The 17,346-nt window shown below is 49.3% G+C and overlaps 1 protein-coding gene and 1 pseudogene across 1 annotated transcript in view; both read right to left on the reverse strand.

Annotated features, from left to right (window-relative positions):
- The window catches only part of Nav2 (neuron navigator 2), a 367,113-nt gene that overhangs the window by 296,178 nt on the left and 53,589 nt on the right, over nucleotides 1-17,346 (reverse strand).
- Nucleotides 5,381-5,480, reverse strand: LOC128095769 (uncharacterized; annotated as a pseudogene).

The following is a 17,346-nucleotide window of genomic DNA, read 5'->3' on the forward strand; positions in this document are numbered from 1 at the left end:
GGCATCTTCATCGCCTTCCTATTTCCTGGACTGGGCACAGCATCTGGTGCATGCAAAGCATTTAAGACCCAGAACAACTAGAGATCCACCACTCCAATGGACAGTCTGAAGCCACAGAAATTCAAGGAGGCTCAACCCATCTTCCAAACGTAACCCCAAGTATCAGAATTAAATGTCTTCATCAGATAGCCTGTTATTATATACAACAAGTGAATTAACTCTACATCCACTAAGTTGAGACCCAGAACCCAATGGGCCCTTCTTGGGAACACACAGTAAAACCCAGAAGTAATGGGGCCTTGTGATAACTTGTTTCTGATGTAAAGGGCCTGGTGTCTTGCCCCAGTCTCAGTCCAGGACCACATTCTCCAAGGAGGAAAAGTGTGGGAAGAAGCCTGCAGGGCACATATGAGGCGGCATCCAAATGACAGGTGCAAGGTAGATGTCTACATTTTCCATTTTCCCCAGACCCAGTGTGTTGGGGTTTACCCAGGAGCCATGCCAGAAGATTCCTGGAGCTGCCCTCAAACATCAAGGACATAGCATGTCACTGTAGAACCCTGGAAATGCTTAGCCAATGTTGATGGTGGAGTGAATCTCTACTGGGTTGGGACCCAGTTGCAGCTAAAACCAAGAGGTTTAGAGGCACAAGAGACTCAGCTTTTCCCACTAGCTACCCCATGGACTTACTTGTTTTTATTAGGTTTATAATAAGAAACCCTGGATTGCATGTAATCACTCTGCATGCTGCTGAAAAATAAAAGTGGTGACTGAGCACTGGGCATGTAGCAGGTGCTGGGTGACTTCTAGGGAACGAAAGGACGGCACCTCTGTGGCTGCCATTGATTCTGATGAAAAGGGATTGGTGATTGTCTCTGGATCTTGTCCCAGGACCATATTCTCCAAGTAAGATAAGTATCAGCTCTTCTATGAAAATGCATATGCTAAGAAGGGTTCAGATGACACAGTCAAAAGCAAGGCATGTGAGATGACATTCTTTATCCATATCCATGCCCATGTAGATCCAGTCAATAGGACTTGACAGTTTCATTTTTACTCTACATGTTTAGGTGTTTTGCTTGTATGTGTGTCTGTGTTGCATGCATGCCTGGTGTGTCAGATCCCCTGGGACTGGAGTTACAAATGATTGTGAGCCACCATGTGGGTGCTGGGAACCAAACTTGTGTCGTCTGGAAGGGTAGCCAGTGCTCTTAACCACTGAGCCATCTCTTCAGCCCCAGGACTTTGCAGTTTAAATGTCATGGAATGGAACTGTAGACAGTCTTTGTCAAGTGCCTTTTAGGAGTTTAGGTCAATCATATATGGATCCTCACATGTCTATAATATACACAACTTGGGGAAAAAAGGGACAGGGAGACGTTTCATCCTCTGATTTCCCACATTCACTCTTTCCCCTCTTTGGCTAGCTTGCCGTCCACAAGCACCCACAAACAGCAGTCTCCTTCTCAGACATAAGGTGGCTGCTCATTCATTCTTCACAGAGAGTGAAACATCTTGCAAAGGATAAAAGGGCAGGGAACAAGTCGCACAAACTCAGGAAGCATGATCTAAAACAGGCCTGGCTGCCGAGTTTCCCTGGACCTGAAAACTACATATTCAAATAATAGCCCCCTTAGACCAAAATATGGCTCAAGCTGGAATCATACACAGCCAGAGAGGCAGTGGGTCAGCTTCTAAGAGTTGAAAACTGCTATGTCTATGGCTCCCCATGCAGCGGCCAGGCTAGACATTACTTGGTAGAGAGAACATCTACTGCCACAGTTTGTACTTTAAAAAAAAAAAATGATGCAATAAACTCAGTTGGTTTAATTTCCAAACATGAACTCATTGCTATCTCAGGAAATATCACTTTACTCTTTAGATTAAATGTTATCCCAAGTCCAGGAGGCATTCAACAGCGAGAAAGTAATGTACTTTAACTGGCTTCTCCAGACTCAAATTTCACCTAAACAAGTTTTATACAAAGATTAGCCAAGAACTGGGTAACGAGATACCATAGGGTTACGTCATCTGCGGCCCATTGCCAAAGAAACATGGCTTTTCCAGGCGCAGTTCTAAGCCCTGGCTCTTCTTTTTGCACCTCCGTTAGAGAGACTCAAAGGGTGAGTAATGGCAGGTGTGTGGAGAGTGGTCATAAACAAGAAGCCCTAGGCTGGTTCCTTTCTGAAGTGCATGGCTGGGACTCCTTGTCTGACAGTCATGACATTCCAGGATTCTCAGTCCTGGACTCCGCTGTTCATTCTGGCTGTGGCTGCTTCGCTCAAAGTCAGTCAACTGGAGTTTGAGTTCAGCATGCAAGCACGGTGGTTCTTACCCTCCACAAGATCATGTGGGGAAACGGACAGATCAAATAAGCGCATCTCCTGAGTCTACTGCTCAGCTTAATTTCCAACCCAAACAATAACATGCCTATTCTCAGTGCCTTCCCAGGCTCAGAGAGGACAATTCCTCACCTCGGCTTGATGACTTTATAACTCAGGCCCTGGACTGAGACTTTGTTTGCAGTAGCTCATTTAACTCTCACAGAATCCCCATGATGCTTATGACAGAGAAGGTGCAATGCTGAAGGTAGTGGAACTCAGGATTTAATTTGATTGTGTATTAGCTTTCATTAACTATAACAAAACACTCGAGTTTAAACCAGTTTGGAAACAAGAAAGGTTTATCTCGGCACACTGTTTTGAAGGTTTCAATCCATGGTTTGCCTCACTGCTTTGAGGCTGTGGCAATTTGGTAACCCAGGGTAGGACAAACTGCTTTAACCCTATTGCTACCAGTAAGTGAAAAAGAGAGAGAGGCCAGTGTCTCAATATCCCCTTCAATGGTTTGCTTCTACATGAGGAGGTGGCGTGGCCAGGGGGCTTCTTAGAAGAATGGGGACTTGATGTGGCTTTGGAAAATGAATGAGTCGGGCTGGTGAAACGACTCAGCAGGTGAAAGTGATTTTTTTTTCCTGCAAATCTGACTACCTGAGCTCAACCTCCAGAACCTATGTTAAAAAAAAAGCCAGATGTGGGGCTGGAGAGATGGCTTATTGGTTAAGAGCACTGGCTGTTCTTTCAGAGGACCCTGGTTCAATTTCCAGCATCCACATGGCAACTCAAAATTGTAGTAACTCCAGTTCCAGGGGTTCTGACACCCTCACACAGACATACATGCAGGCAAAACATCAAGGCACATAAAATAAAAATTAATAAATTACGGCGGTGAGAATTTAGTTCAGGGGTAGAGCACGTGCCTAGCAAGCACCAGGTCCCAAGTTCTGTTCTCAGCTCTGGGAGGAGGAGGGAGGACAAAAGCCTGACGTGGCAGCACCCATCTGTAATCCCAGCATTCCTACCGTGAGATAGGAAACAGAGACAGGAAAATTGCCGGGAGTAGGCTGATCAGCAATAACAAGACAGCTCCTGCCTCAACAAGTAGGAGAAAGCTGACACCCCAAAATTGTCCTCTGCTCTGCACACACTTGCATATACATCATATATATACATATAAACAATGCCAATGAATGTTAAAAGAGAAAATAGACAAGTATACAGACAAGTTAAAACCAAAAAAGCCTGAGTACAGACCTCTGCTGGCTCTGCCAGCTGGAATGAACAGCTCCTATCTGGAAGCAGCACAGACAAATAGAGACAGCTAAAACACAACCACACAGAAGGCCTTGAATGCTACGGACAGTCGGGCCTTCGTCCTTTACAAGCTCGGCTGCACTGAAGATTTCTGACTGAGGATGGCATCATTGTCTGTGAGTCCAGAATCCCGAAACTTCATCTGGGTGACAGCATCTCTGTCTCACTTCACAGTGTCACGACAGTATGGAGTTAACAGTTTCAGCAGCAAGGACAAGCCTCTGCTACCTCCCAGCCTTTCCAAGTCTCTCCAGCACACCTGTCTAGTTGCCGTGTTTGAGCAGACCTGCATCACCTCATCCTGCCCCCCTGCCCCACAGGATCCTGGGTGGCTGGCTTGGCTCTCTGGCTGTCTTACCACCTCTCAGCCTGTAACCCTTATCACGCCACAGCCAGCACATCTGCAATGACATGAAAATCACAAGAACAACCCTTGGGACGAGCCCTGGGCTGGTTGCTGGCTAGGATGGCAGCAGCCTACATGTCCTAGATAGATTAGAGACCCTAAGGAAAGGCTTAGTTAGCCACATGTCTTCTGGGTGGGTGGCATTATATAGTAGAGGTCAGAAATAGAAACCGAAACATGTTTTGTACTAACTCCATACAAAAACAATTATGTCGGTAACATAGGCACAGCTGGGTCACCAGAGGGACTAATTATAAATCTCTATGCCTCTATTAACACAAAAATGAAGGAAAATGGGTAACCACCCCAAATGTCATCCAAAGAAGTTACTTGCTAATTTCAGGGGTTTGCTTTCTTCTTCAATATTCCAGTCTTTACTTTCCCAGTAATTAACCAAAGCTAAACCTTCTGCATATGCGACGGTTTTGACTCTGAAATGAATACCAAGGCTTATTACGCACAGTAGAGATTCATATGGAAGCATTCCTGTCTACCCCAACCTGGCTTCTTGAAGAAAGGGTGGAATTTCTTGCCCTTGAGCATTAAGGGACTAACAGAAAACAGATAGAGTCCAGTAGCCAGCAGATGGAAAAGTCTGTGCCAGTTACAATTAGTGGAAAGCAGAGAAAAACCTTACCATGTCCAAGATCAGAAATAACTGATATTTCCCAGTGAAAGACGGGAGTAACTTCTAATGAGTGCCCGTGAACTTTATTCTGAAAAAACTGTAGTTGATGAAATGAGAAACAGCCTATTCAGGGAGAGGTGAGGAAGGGCTCACTGCGGCAAGGGATGTGTGTGTTAGTGTCATGGTAGTGATCATTTCACTGTGTGTACATACGTCAAAACCGTTGCACGGAGCACCTTAAATGTTTCTTTCTTTCAATTCTATTTCAAGCTGGAAAAAGAAAACACCAAACAGGCACGTGTGCTGTTTGTGCATGGTGCATGTACGTGGGTAGATGTGCCCGCCCACATGCATGTTGTGGGCCCGCCCACATGCATGTTGTGGAGGCCAGAGGTCAGCTTGAGCGCCTTCCTCTACCGCTCTCCATCTTCTTTCTTTAGACACCGTCTCTCACTGCGCCTGGAGTTCACCATTTCAGCGAGACTAGCTGGCTGCTCAGCAAGCCTCTGGGATTTGCTCGCTCCACCTCCCCAGTGGTATGGCTACAGGCACAGGCCACCACACTCGGCTTTTTTATGACTGCTGGGGATCTGAACTCAGGTCTTCCAGCTTGCTCAGCAATCACCTTACCCCCTGACCCATCCCCCAAGATGCACACTAGTCTTTTGGGTTTGTTGTTTTCCCTCACATATTAAAAGTACGGAACGCTTCACAGATTTGAGTGCCCTCCTTGCACAGGGACCATGCTAATCTTCTCTGTCTGTGCTGCCCAAGTGAGCAAGCACGCCCGTGTTTTGAAGACAGCACCTGGGGGACCGCAGCAGGCTCTGCAGTTCTGTTGCTTCCCGGGCTTTGAGTCTGAGTAGAACAACTGTAGGAAGGCATACAGAGGCCCACAGCCCCCGACTCCTTCTAATTTCCCTTTCGGCCTAGCTAAGGGCAGGTTGTGCGTGTGGGGAGGGGGGTGGGCAGACTGACCAGTGCCTCTGGGGAAAGGTCAAAGGTTAGTGGCACATTCAGCACCATTATTTTTCATTATTCTCCATTCAGAGCTGCTTTCTCCATCATTTTGAGGGAGGGCCCTGTAAGTGTTTTGATTTTTGTTTTTGTTTGTTTGTTTGTTTTGTTTGTTTTCAGAACCACTCACCCACCCTGACTTTCCTCCGCACCTTGTCCCCAGCATCCCCCAGTGTAAAGCAGGGCAATAGGCCAGAGCAGCTCACAAAGAGGCCCACAAAGAGAAACACTTCAGAGGGCATGGTCAGGTCATACACTCTTGCAGCCCTATCTGTGCCCGAGCCCTGCTGGTCTCTAGGAGGCACACGGGTCTCGGAAGCGAGCAGTGTGACACCCAGTCATTGCCACTGAAAACCCAGAGGCAAGTCACGGAACTCTGAGCCTCCTTGTCCTCATCCGGACAAGCAGGGGTTATTATCAAATAGTTTCTGGTTCTCGGAGTTGTGGGAAGATGAAATAGAATCCATGTAATCTGCAAAATAAAGTCTCCCTACACACAGGCTATTAAGATTATTTTAGCAACTCTTTTTATCTCTTCTTGACCACAAATGTATGGTCACTGTGTAAGATTTGAGATATAAGGAAAAGTTGGACAGAAAGAGTCTTGAGTGGTACTTCCTCAAGCTTGGCACGGCTGGCCATGAGGGGCACTGCTCCCTTCTCTGTGTGCAGAGACATGCACACACACACACACACACACACACACACACACACACACACACACACACACACTCCTAGATCACCTCCTAGTCAGATGGCTGCCCTTCACCTCCCATCAACTAATTACCCAGCCCAAGCATCTTCTCCCGAGTTTTCAAAGCAGTCCTGGGAGATGCTCTGGTCCCTAGTTACAGACCTGGAAGCCAAGGTCTAGAAGTCGCATGACCAGAGCTCTGTGCTAGAACAGACTGCAAGTGGGGGGACCAGTGCTTCTCTGGGTATCTTTTCACCCACCACTCTGTGGGTTGGATGCTACCACGACTCCTGTGATACCAGCTGCTCCAGCATCACCTCCTTGTCTCTCCATGCCCTGCCTAACACCAAAGAATCTAAGAGAAGGGAGCTGAGGGATGACAAGGATGTCACAGTCACCCACAGTGTGCTCCTGGCTGTGCCTAAGCTTATCCACTCCCAGCAGGAGCATCAGGCCTGAGCAGTCACCTCCTCTCACTTTGTTTCATTGAAGATCTACCAGTCACTGCCTTCTCTCCAAGGTGGGCAGGTACATTTCTGACATTCCCCTGCAGAGATAACACAGAGAGATTCAAACTTTGTCTCTAATGATTCTTGACCTTATTTTTTTTTAAATCCAATTAGCTTTAAAATAAAATGTGAAGTAAAACCTCTTCTCCACTATTCAACTAGAGCAATGAATTCTCAAGCTGTGGGTTAGCCGACTTCATGTTTATTGAACTGCATCGATGATAAAAGTTCAGGCACCCACCTCTGGCCCCAGGCCCCATTGTGGGTGGTTATTCACACACAATTGACTTCTAAGGGTTCTCAGGGAACTCCCACCTGCTGAGAGCCAGTAATGATTCAAAGATAAGAAAGGTTTGCTTTCTCCAAGCCATTCCCCCAGCATCACAGGCAAAGTGGGACACAGATAGCTAAAGAAAATGACAGTGACAAGAATATTGGCTTTCCCACTTAATCCACACCAGTGTTTCAGACTCTGGTCTGGAGCCTGTTCCTAGACCACCCTGTATCATCTTTGCACAAGGACAGAGAACTGCAAAACCCTGTCTTTCAGAAAGGGAAATGGGTTCAGACTTAGTAAATGGCAAGGTTAGAATTAAAACCCGGAGTCGGTGTGAGAAAAGGCCCTCAGTGATGCAGCTGGTGTGTCCACTAAGGTCACGTTCCCAGCAGAGCAAGTTCTCAGCAGATGGCTGGTAGCTTGATACATTGATGTGTAATGTATTTGCTGCTCCTCAGACTCTGCAGAAGGGCTGAGGCCCACTTAGGGGACACACGAGGCTCTGAACATCAAGACCCAGCCAGGCATTTTCCTGACTGGGATCTGGACTGTGGGGTACCCGGAATAATAACTGTTGCCTTGTGCATGCTAGCAGGTTGTCTGAGCTCCTGGACCCCTCCTCTGCCTGTTTGGGAAAAGGGGTACAACCACCTTAGGTGGTCCTCACAGTTCATTTGAAAATGAGACATGTCTAAAGACTCAGACAGACCCAATAAAGACTGACCCCTGACCTCTGCAGAAGAAAGCTCTCTCTATAGCTAAAGAGACAGCGAGGATGTCCCAGTTCTGACCTCAGGCACCTGTCACCCATCCCCAGATGCCATCTACTGGGGCTGTTTTATGGTTTCCCTGCCTGGTACAGAATTTTCTTCATACAATTTTCTTCTGAAAAGCTTTAGGTCTGGCAACCTTTGCCATTCAGACTGGGCCCCGACCCTCCTGTGCTGCATGGCGGAGTGGCAGCTCAGGCACGGCTTGGGTAAGAAGCAAGGTGAACTGAACGCTGGCTCTCCCACAGCAAGCTGGAAGAAGGTTGCAGGAAAGGATTAAGGAGCTGCCATCCTGACCTGGAGCAGCAAAGGCACGTAATGTCTGCTAATGTTACTGCACCTTAAACCAAGCTGTAAAACTGTAGCTTCAGGTTACACAGGCCAATCATAACACACGCAGTGTGAACACTGAGGTGTGCTTTTCCAACACACACACCTCATTATGTGAAGACTCAGGCTCTGTGTCCATTATTTTGCTGGGGTTGTTTTAAAACAGCATCTTTAATGAGATCACCCCCAAAGGTATGAATTCCAGCTTATCCATCCTATTCTTTATTGAGCTTTTATTATACACCAAGCTCCGTACTAGATCTGCAAAGTGGGAACCTTTGTCTACTGCATGCTAAGGACACTGACTAGATCCTAGCACTCCCTGACTTCAATGGGGGAATCACTATCCCTGTCAGCTGAAACCATCTGATTTAAAAAAACAAAAAATCAAAAAACACTGCACAAAGCCAAAGCCAGGAGAAGAGCCTTTGGATTGGATCACGTTTCCTGCTTGGGATGGGAAAACAATTCAACCTTCCCTGAGCCTCAAGGAAAGCACTGCTGGCCTCACCTCTCCCGGGAAGCAGCGGTTACTTTTGAAAACAGAGGGGAAAAGTACCTGAAGCCTGGAGGCTTCTTGCACGCTTTAAGGAGAACTACCAGAACACTGTGAGGGAGGATAAGAAGGGGGGGGGGGGGGCGGCACATATTCCCACCCCCAACCCCAAAGGAGCCAGCCCACGGGGGAGCAGTAGCCACGTGCATTCTAAAGGACTACAACACAATGCTGGCCAGGGGTCCAGGAGGCAGGCAGGCCAGGCTGACCCAACAGCCGACTGGAAAATTCAGCTTTGCACCAAGGAGATGACCCTGGAGGTGCAAGGCATAGAGACACATGTGGAAGGGATGGGGAGATAAGTATCTCAGCTCTGCTCCCTACACACACACACACACACACACACACACACACACACACACACACACACACACACACCACACTGAAATCTACCTTCGAAACAAAAAGAGAAATACCAACTGTGGAATCGGGGATTTTCCACTTCAATAACAATTCAGGCTGTCAGGCAAAAGAGCAAAGTGGAGCTTGCGAGTCTGCCGTGTGCCCTTACCAGCTTCATGGTGGAATTATTCTGTTCCCAGCGCCACAGCATCACGCTCATCTTACTTCAGGGTGAGGAGGGAGGGGAAAGAGGAAGGGAGAAGAAAAAAGGAGCCGAAGCACCTGCCGGCAAAGTCCCTGGTCTGGCCCCGGCGCCAGGTCGTCCACTCTTCTGCAGCCCCTTGGGGCATCCCTGGTAGGCTACGGAGGTCACTTCGCCCAGCCCTGGGGGAACCCAAGGCGGAAACAGAAGCCCCGCGCCCACACTTCTGGAGTGCGGTGCTCCCTCCGCGCGATCCAATTAACTCCCTCTGTGCACCAGCGCGCAGACGCTGGGGCCCCTGGGGCTCCGCGTGGTGGAGGGGGGCCACCGGCCACTGTCGCAGGGCCTGGTGCAGGGGGAACCGGAGAGCAGCCAGCCCAGCGGGGAGGTCCTTAACTCCTGCGAAGAGGGCGAGGGTAGGCGGGACAGCCTTGGGCAGGAGGGCGGGCTGCGATCCCGAGAGGGGGCTGTGGCTTCCAGGACCATTCTGGTTCTTAACCAGCACATCAGCTTGTATTTCCCCCAACATGTGCTCAGCTCCATCTCACTTTCTGCATCAAACTCACCCAAATTGTCCCATAGTAGCCACTGGCACCCCGAGGCAGCTGGAATCTGGGTTGTGGTTGTATGATAGACGCAGGCACGCAGGGAGGTGTGTGCATGCGAGCGCCTGCGCGAGCGCGGCGCGCGAACACACACACACACACACACACACACACACACACACACACACACACACACACACACGGGTCCACACCCCTGGAGATATTTATTTCCTGCTATGTGAAGGATGGAGCTTGGATGTTTTCAAACACACCTGGCAGCTGCAGGAGAAAGGACATCCGTAGCCTGCCAGGGAAGTAGGGGACAGGCGAGGACACATTTCCACGCTTTGTTTCCTCCCCAGTGTCCTCTACCTGCTGCAGCCTGGGTTATGCTTTTCTTTCTCTGAAACTTTGGGGATTGGCACTCCTCCCCCAGATGACCCTGGTCACCCGGACCTCAAGCCTAGTGTCTGGTTGGGCAGCAGTAGTAGTCCAGGAAGGCAATGTTGCCTCCCCCAAACTGACAGAGTTGGGCTAAGATTCTTGGAACCAACCTATTATATGTTATTTCGTGTTATTATATGTTCTTTTCAGCAGCCAAAACTTCACAATGAGGGGAAGTGAGGAGACGGGTCCCAATCTTTTGAAGAATGATTTTTAAAACAGACCAAGCAAATGAAAATGTTTCCCTATAACTTCCATCCTTCAGGATTTGATTTCTCTCATTGTTAAAAATAAGTAAGTAAAATTTTAATTAAATTAATGTAATTAATATAATTAGTTAATTGATTTAATTTAAATTTAATTTCTTTGGCTTAGCTACCTGCCCTTCCACCCTCCGTCCCTGACTTCCCATGCTCCAGCCCACTGCATATCAAGGCCCTTCCCATCTCGCATCTGACAGTTCCTTCCCTTGGAACACTGTTTCCCTAAACTCACCTGAGGTCTCCTCTCTAGGCTCACCTGCTCTGAAGGACTTTTTTGACTCTGTAAATGCAGCGACTTTCTCCCCCGCCCCCACACTCCTCTCTTCTGCCAGTGGTGTCGCCTCACTGCTGGGCTCACCGCTAACTCTGTGAACTTATATTTTTCTACCTCGTCCCACTAGACAGGTTGCAGCCCTAACTATTGTGTCCCCCTCCAGTGTCTGCCTACCCCTAGCGCTTGCCATGGTATGTGCCCCAGAGTGGAAGTTACCAGGTCTCTGTGGCTCAAGGGTAGGGGTACAGCCTAGAGGGGACAGCACACCACACACACATTTGGAAATGCATGTTTTGTATTAAAATAGACATATAGTCAGAAGCTAAATCTTAAAATATCTTTATTTTCCAGAACTAAAGCTTGACAAAAATCTTACTGGCCAAGACAGCAAAGCAGAGGCTGTCTATTGCTGTTTTATATTTTATCTAAGGGCCCATGGTCTGGGGAGGAAGACTAGAAGTCAGAGCATCTGTGTAGATGCTACCAGCCCAGGGGTCCATGCATTCACCAGGGAAGCTGCTGTGGGCTCCTCACACTTCCTAGGAGAGCTGCAACACTAACAGAGACATTCTCCAGGAAGTCACTGCAGAGTCCCAAATGCAGGCTTTGCTGGTCAGAAACAGAAAAATTGTTCATGATGCAAGAAGGTAGAAGAACAGCGGAGACACTAAATGCACTTGCCCGGATTTCTACATAGGGACTAACGTGGGGACTTGTCCTTCCATGCTCATACGCAGTAGATAGATGTGCTGGCTCTTGAGCTTCTCTGGTGTAGTGCGTTCCCAGCCTTGGGTGGGGTACTGAGAAGTAGGAAAATTGCCTGTCTGGTGTGTGACTGGGAGGAAAGCAAGCAGACACATTGGACAACTGGGCCACAAGGAAGAAGGTATGCACAGCCTGAGAAGCACTCACAAGTGACAGATTTTACCTAGGGAAACAGAGAGGCATCTGGGGACACCCACACCAGGAGGTGCAGGGACCAAGTGGCACGGCAGGGGTGGAGCAGCCACAATGAAGACCACTGGATGGCAGAAGTTAGGGTCATCACTTGGCTGAGGCCAGTGAGGTCCCTGCAAAGGAGGGGTGTCACCTTTCTTTAACCCATAAACTAAGAGCACTGTGTCCAAATTCCTGTTTGGGGCAGACCTTTGTAGTAATGGGACACGTTTGAAATGGTAGAGGCTGCAGAGAGGGAGAGGACAGTTGAAATGAGGCGACAAGGCGTGAGTACCTAAATGGAAGCCGTGTGCGGCCAAGGCCAGCTGCTTGCTGTGTGCCACGGGTGGCTCCTGGGGGTGACAGCTGTGAGTTTACCCCCAGCAGGTGTCAAGTCTCTGCAGATTTGCAGACACACCTTGCCTTGGGGAGTGATTCAACATCCACCAAGCTAGCTGCCTCTCACTTCCGCGGTCTCCAGCCATGGCCTTTGATGTAAACTGGAGGAGATTAGCCTGTTTGGACGACATGGGACAGTGCTCTACTTCCTCCCAGCTGGTGGCCTCTTTTCCAGTCCTGGCCTCCTGACCCATCCCCTGGGCCTGTCAACTCTGTGCTGACCCTTACAGGCTGTGACACTCCCTGCCCCCAGCTTGGTCTACCTCCTGTTTGGCCTCTCCTGAACTCTCGTGATGACAGTGCACAGTCTGGTTACTGTGCACTCCTGCAGGCTCAGAGCCTGGGTCTGCTTTTTCTGTGCTGTGTTCCAGACCTTCCCATCCGATATCACTCAACGCTCACTGATTCCCTCCTGTTCACTCTGAATTTGCCCATCTACCCAGCTCTTCTAACGATTAACTCTGGAGTGAGTCAGGGTTGGGGGCTCTTGATTCTCGAGGCAGGGAAGAGGGACAAGGAAGGCCAGGGGTGAAACAGTTGGTGGCCTGGCACCCTAGAAGATACCATTGCTCCCTCCTTAGGAGAGAGGCCCATCCGTGGAGTTGCTTGCCTCTCTTCCACCCTAAAGTGATACACCTTCGTTCTAGTGCCTCAACTCTGTGCCTGATAAACTAATTTGTGTCCAGCTGTCAATAGCTTAATGTGTTTCCCAGAGGCATGCTTCAGTTTAACAGGGGTCTCCCACTCCTTCAGCCAGAGCAGTGACTGATGGGGAACAGAGCAGACAGGGTAGGTAGGGAACAGAGGCTTGGGGAGCCTCTTCAGAGTGTTACAAATGCATGTGTAGTCACTCCTGAAGCTGGCTGGGGGATGCCATCTTTTACATGGTCTAGAATGACTTCAGAAGAAACAGAATTGATGAGCTCATCTAAGAAGGAGGAGGAGGAAATAAGCCTGGAGGCATGACGGGAGGAGATTGTCTCCCACCCCGGGGTGGCCGGACTTGAACAGGAAAAACCCAGAAATGCTATGCACCCTCTGCCAGTGGACATCCTGGACATCTGTGGCTGCTAAGTAAGCTACAGAGACTCAACACAGCAATGCTAAGAAGGATTTTGTAGACTGAGGTTCACAGAGGGAGGGAGTGACTCTCCTCCCTCAGCTTGTAAACTCCTTAAAACTGAGTGTGAACCGGGTGGTGGTGGCACACGCTTTTAATCCCAGCTCTCAGGAGACAGAGGCAGGTGACTCTATGTGAGTTTGAGGCCAGCCTGGTCTATAGAGAAAGTACCAGGACAGTCAGGGTTACAAGGGGGAAACCCTGTCTCAAAAAACCATTAAAACAAAACAAAAAATGAGTGTAATGCGCGACTGCCTGTCTAGTGGTTTACCTCTATGTGACTACCATATTACAGTCAGGAAAGGACATGCCCTCCCAGAGACAATGAAGGTAACTTGTGTGCGGGTGTTTCCACAAGTGGATTAAAGAGTCAGCCAGTCTTCCCATGTGGAGAAGGGTCAAGATCTCGGAATGAAGGAGATGGGAGCTGAGTGTGGTGGCTCACACATGCAATCCCAACACTTGAAAGGCTGATGCAGGACAATTGCCAAAGAGTTAGAAGCTAGCCTGGGCTACATGGTAACTTCCACCCCAGCCTGAGCTACAGAGTGATACCGTATATCCACGGAAGAAAACGTATAAGAATGAAAATAGAGCCTTGTGGAAGTATGCAGTCTGACGGCTCTCAGAACCGGAGTCATCCTGAAGAGAAGTTCGGACCCTCCCCGAAGGAGGACTCTTATCTGCAGCCTGGGGACAAGGAGGGCCAAGAGCACAGGAGATGCTTTCTCCCCCTCCACCAGCCTTTGAGGGACATTTGTCTCAATTCTAAAGGTCAGTCTGAGGACATGGGGACTGCTGAGGCTGTAGGACAGGCAGGGTTTGAGAGCAACGTTCAAGGCTTTCAGGAGGGCAGACAGAAGGTCACCCTGACAGGCCCACAAATAAATGACACCTCCCCATAAATACACTGTGCCAGCAAGGAACTCTCCTGCCTCAGCCCTCTGCCTGTCTCTTGAGATGAAGTTAATATCAAAGCTTCTCTCCAGCACACACGTTAAATGCCACCACCTAGCATGTTCCTCAACAGAGCTGGTGGTGTCATTTCCTGCTCCCCACCCAACCCAGACCCTCTTCTCCTGCCAGCAGTGGAAGGTTAGGCAGTGACAGGGAGATTGGAGGTGGCCAGTGTTTCCCACACTCTTCTGATGCCCCTGGACTGCTTTCTCTTCCAAAGTAGGCTGCGTGTTCTCGTGTGTCCATGCAACTGTTCCGGCTTTCCCTCAGCCTGAGTGAGCATGTCCCTTCCTGCCAGTCACCGCCCTGCCTAGCGGTATAGTGATGACCTTTCAGACCCAGAGCAAAGTTAACTTGGTTGCTGAAATTCTTCAGGTCCTTCTCCCCATCGGAACTATCCATCCGTCCTATGCCATCCTCAATACTTCCTTTGTCCTCCCATGGTCTGTACAGTAGTTGTCTTGTGGATGGGGCAGGTACCCTTCATTGTTGTTCCTGGGATGGACACCAATGTTGACCCCATCACCTCTGGGTGATACGTTGCCTAGCAACAAGTTCTCTATCTTATCCAAGTGCACACACGAGTACCTAGCTTGCCCTTGGCACAGTTAAACAGGACTAATATGAGTCCATAATGGTAAGCCTGAAGGAAGTTTAAAGATCACCCCATTTCATTTCCTGATTTTTCTGGAGGAACCTGGTCGCCTGTACAGAAATCCTTCTATGGTATCATAAGAAAGGTACTGGAAATAAACTCAAGTGAATCTGGAGGCTGGAAGTGCTGGACAAGATGGCATCCTGGGTGGCCTAGCAAGATACTTCAAGTCCCCCGCATCCTCACATGTGTGCAGTGTGTGCACCCAGAACCCAGGCATTTTTTTCCTTTCACTGTGGCTATAGGCAAGGCTGGAGGGTAAGCACTGTGTCTTCTGTCTCTATAGATTTCAGAGCAGTGCTGCCCATGGAAGAGTCTGGGGATGGAGGGACAGGGACAGAGACTGAAGCTCCAGGTTAGGTAGCTTGCTTTGGCTTATTTGAGGCCAAGGGGTCTCCCCAGAGCAGGCAGCACGCTTCCCAGCCAATCTGGGAGTTACCAGGCACCCCTGGTATTTATTTGCTCAATTCAACACCTCAGGCCTCAAGGCTCCTCCACTACCCTCCTCCCCCATTACCTCAAGGAGGCAGATAAGGCTTGAAGTTGTGCAATCTCTGGGTGACCTCTGACCCCTCCTTTGAAGGGCCTCTGTGTGGCCAGGCCTCCATCCCCCACTGGCCAGGAGTAAAACTCCTACCTCTGACCTAGCCAAGTGTCAGGGTGAGGACCTTTGGGGTGTGGCTTAAGGGCTTGGTTTAGCTTTCTCTGCCCACTTCAGTGGGCCAGAGGCTCATGCAAGGTCAAAGGAGGCTGCTTAAAGGAAAGACAAAGAATGACACGGAAGTGTGGGCTCCGAAGCCTGGGCAGCTCCAACTGAAGCATGCCAGGCTGCCAGTTTACAGCTGCCATTAGCCCAAGCTTGGTTTGTATTGAATGATTCAGAAGAGCTTCATGGAAAGGGGGTGTCCAGGAGTCCCCTGGGGCATGCTGGGTTGCTGGGTTCTGTTTTCTGTGTCTGTGGTTTATTGGAGGAGAGGAGGGGTACAGGAGTAGTTGTTGATTTGGTACTCACTGTAGGATCTACCCTTTCATTCTTGGCCAGTTCTGGTCCCTAAGGATTAGGGTTGGAGGTTTAAGAAACAGCATTTCTCCCAGAGGGCTGTTTGTGGTCAACACTTCCTGGGAACTGTTGGGGGACAAGCCCAGCCCAGCCCTGCAAGCCTTGGCTGTAGGGAACGCAATGAGTTCTCACCCAAAAGGCTTGTGGCTGATCAATGAGGTGAACACAGTGGAAAGGAATTAGAAACTGATGCCTGGTGGAGGTGTGGGAGACCTCCCCTAGGATACAGCAGTCGATAAACTAATTACATTTTTTTCCCAGCACCCTTTCCTTCCAGGAGTAGATATACAACCATATGCATGTACACGTACCTGTGCACTCACACACACACACACACACACACACACACACACACACACACACACATATGCATGCACAGTAGTGCACATAGCCTGCTCTTGGGGTTTCTTCCTCCCCCAGCGCAGGAGAGGTGCCCTCCACAGGGACAGGTAAAGCTGACACTTGGGTCTGGGTCTCAGGATGCAAGCTGAGGGTAAACAGGAAGAAGAGACACAGTCCCAGACAGCGTGTGCAAAATCACTTTCTATTTGAAAGTCCACAAATGACCACCCTGGAAATCCCAGACAGAGGCTATTGTTTAGTGAAGGAGACCTCTCAGTCCAGCTGCTGTCTGCCTCTGGCTTCCACACTGGCCGGTGAAGTGGGGCTGGTCATTGTCACTGCTGCTGGGTTGGCCTGGGCCTTTCTGGGCAGTCCTCAGTTCCCACATCAGAGCTAGGGAAGAGCTCCCCAGAGTGAACCCAGCCTTCTCTGCAGCTCAGGCCTCCCAACAGTTTCCTCCTAGTCACGTTCCAGTGAACATGAACACCAAGAACTCACCACAACTTCGTTTCATGTTTGCCAAAGCCCTGTCAGGTCCAGTTACCCAGGCAACTATTCTTTATTCTTTTTTTTTAATGGTTTTATGTGTGCATGATACGTGTGTATGTGTATGTGTGCAGGCAGGGATGCATGTGCCTCAGCAGCACATGGAGGTCAGAGGGTCACCCTGGATGTTGGTTGGAGGTCTTCTGCCTTGGTTTAGATAAGGTCTTTTGTTCCTTGCTGGGTTTGCCAGGCTAGCTGGCCTGTGAACCTCTGGGAAATTCCCCTGTCCCCCCTAACATCTTGCCACAGGAATGCTGAGTACAGACACACAAAATTGAGAGTGAGAAATTACATTTTACGGGCTCAGTGTGGTGGTGCATGCCTTTAATCCTCGCACTTAGGAGCAAGTTCCAAGCTAGCCAGGGCTGCATAGTCAGACCGCATCTCGAGGGAAAATATTTACACGGGAAAAGCAGCTGCC

This window comes from Peromyscus californicus, unplaced genomic scaffold, assembly GCF_007827085.1.
Source record: "Peromyscus californicus insignis strain IS unplaced genomic scaffold, ASM782708v3 Scaffold_4__1_contigs__length_199733344, whole genome shotgun sequence".
NCBI lineage: Eukaryota > Metazoa > Chordata > Mammalia > Rodentia > Cricetidae > Peromyscus > Peromyscus californicus.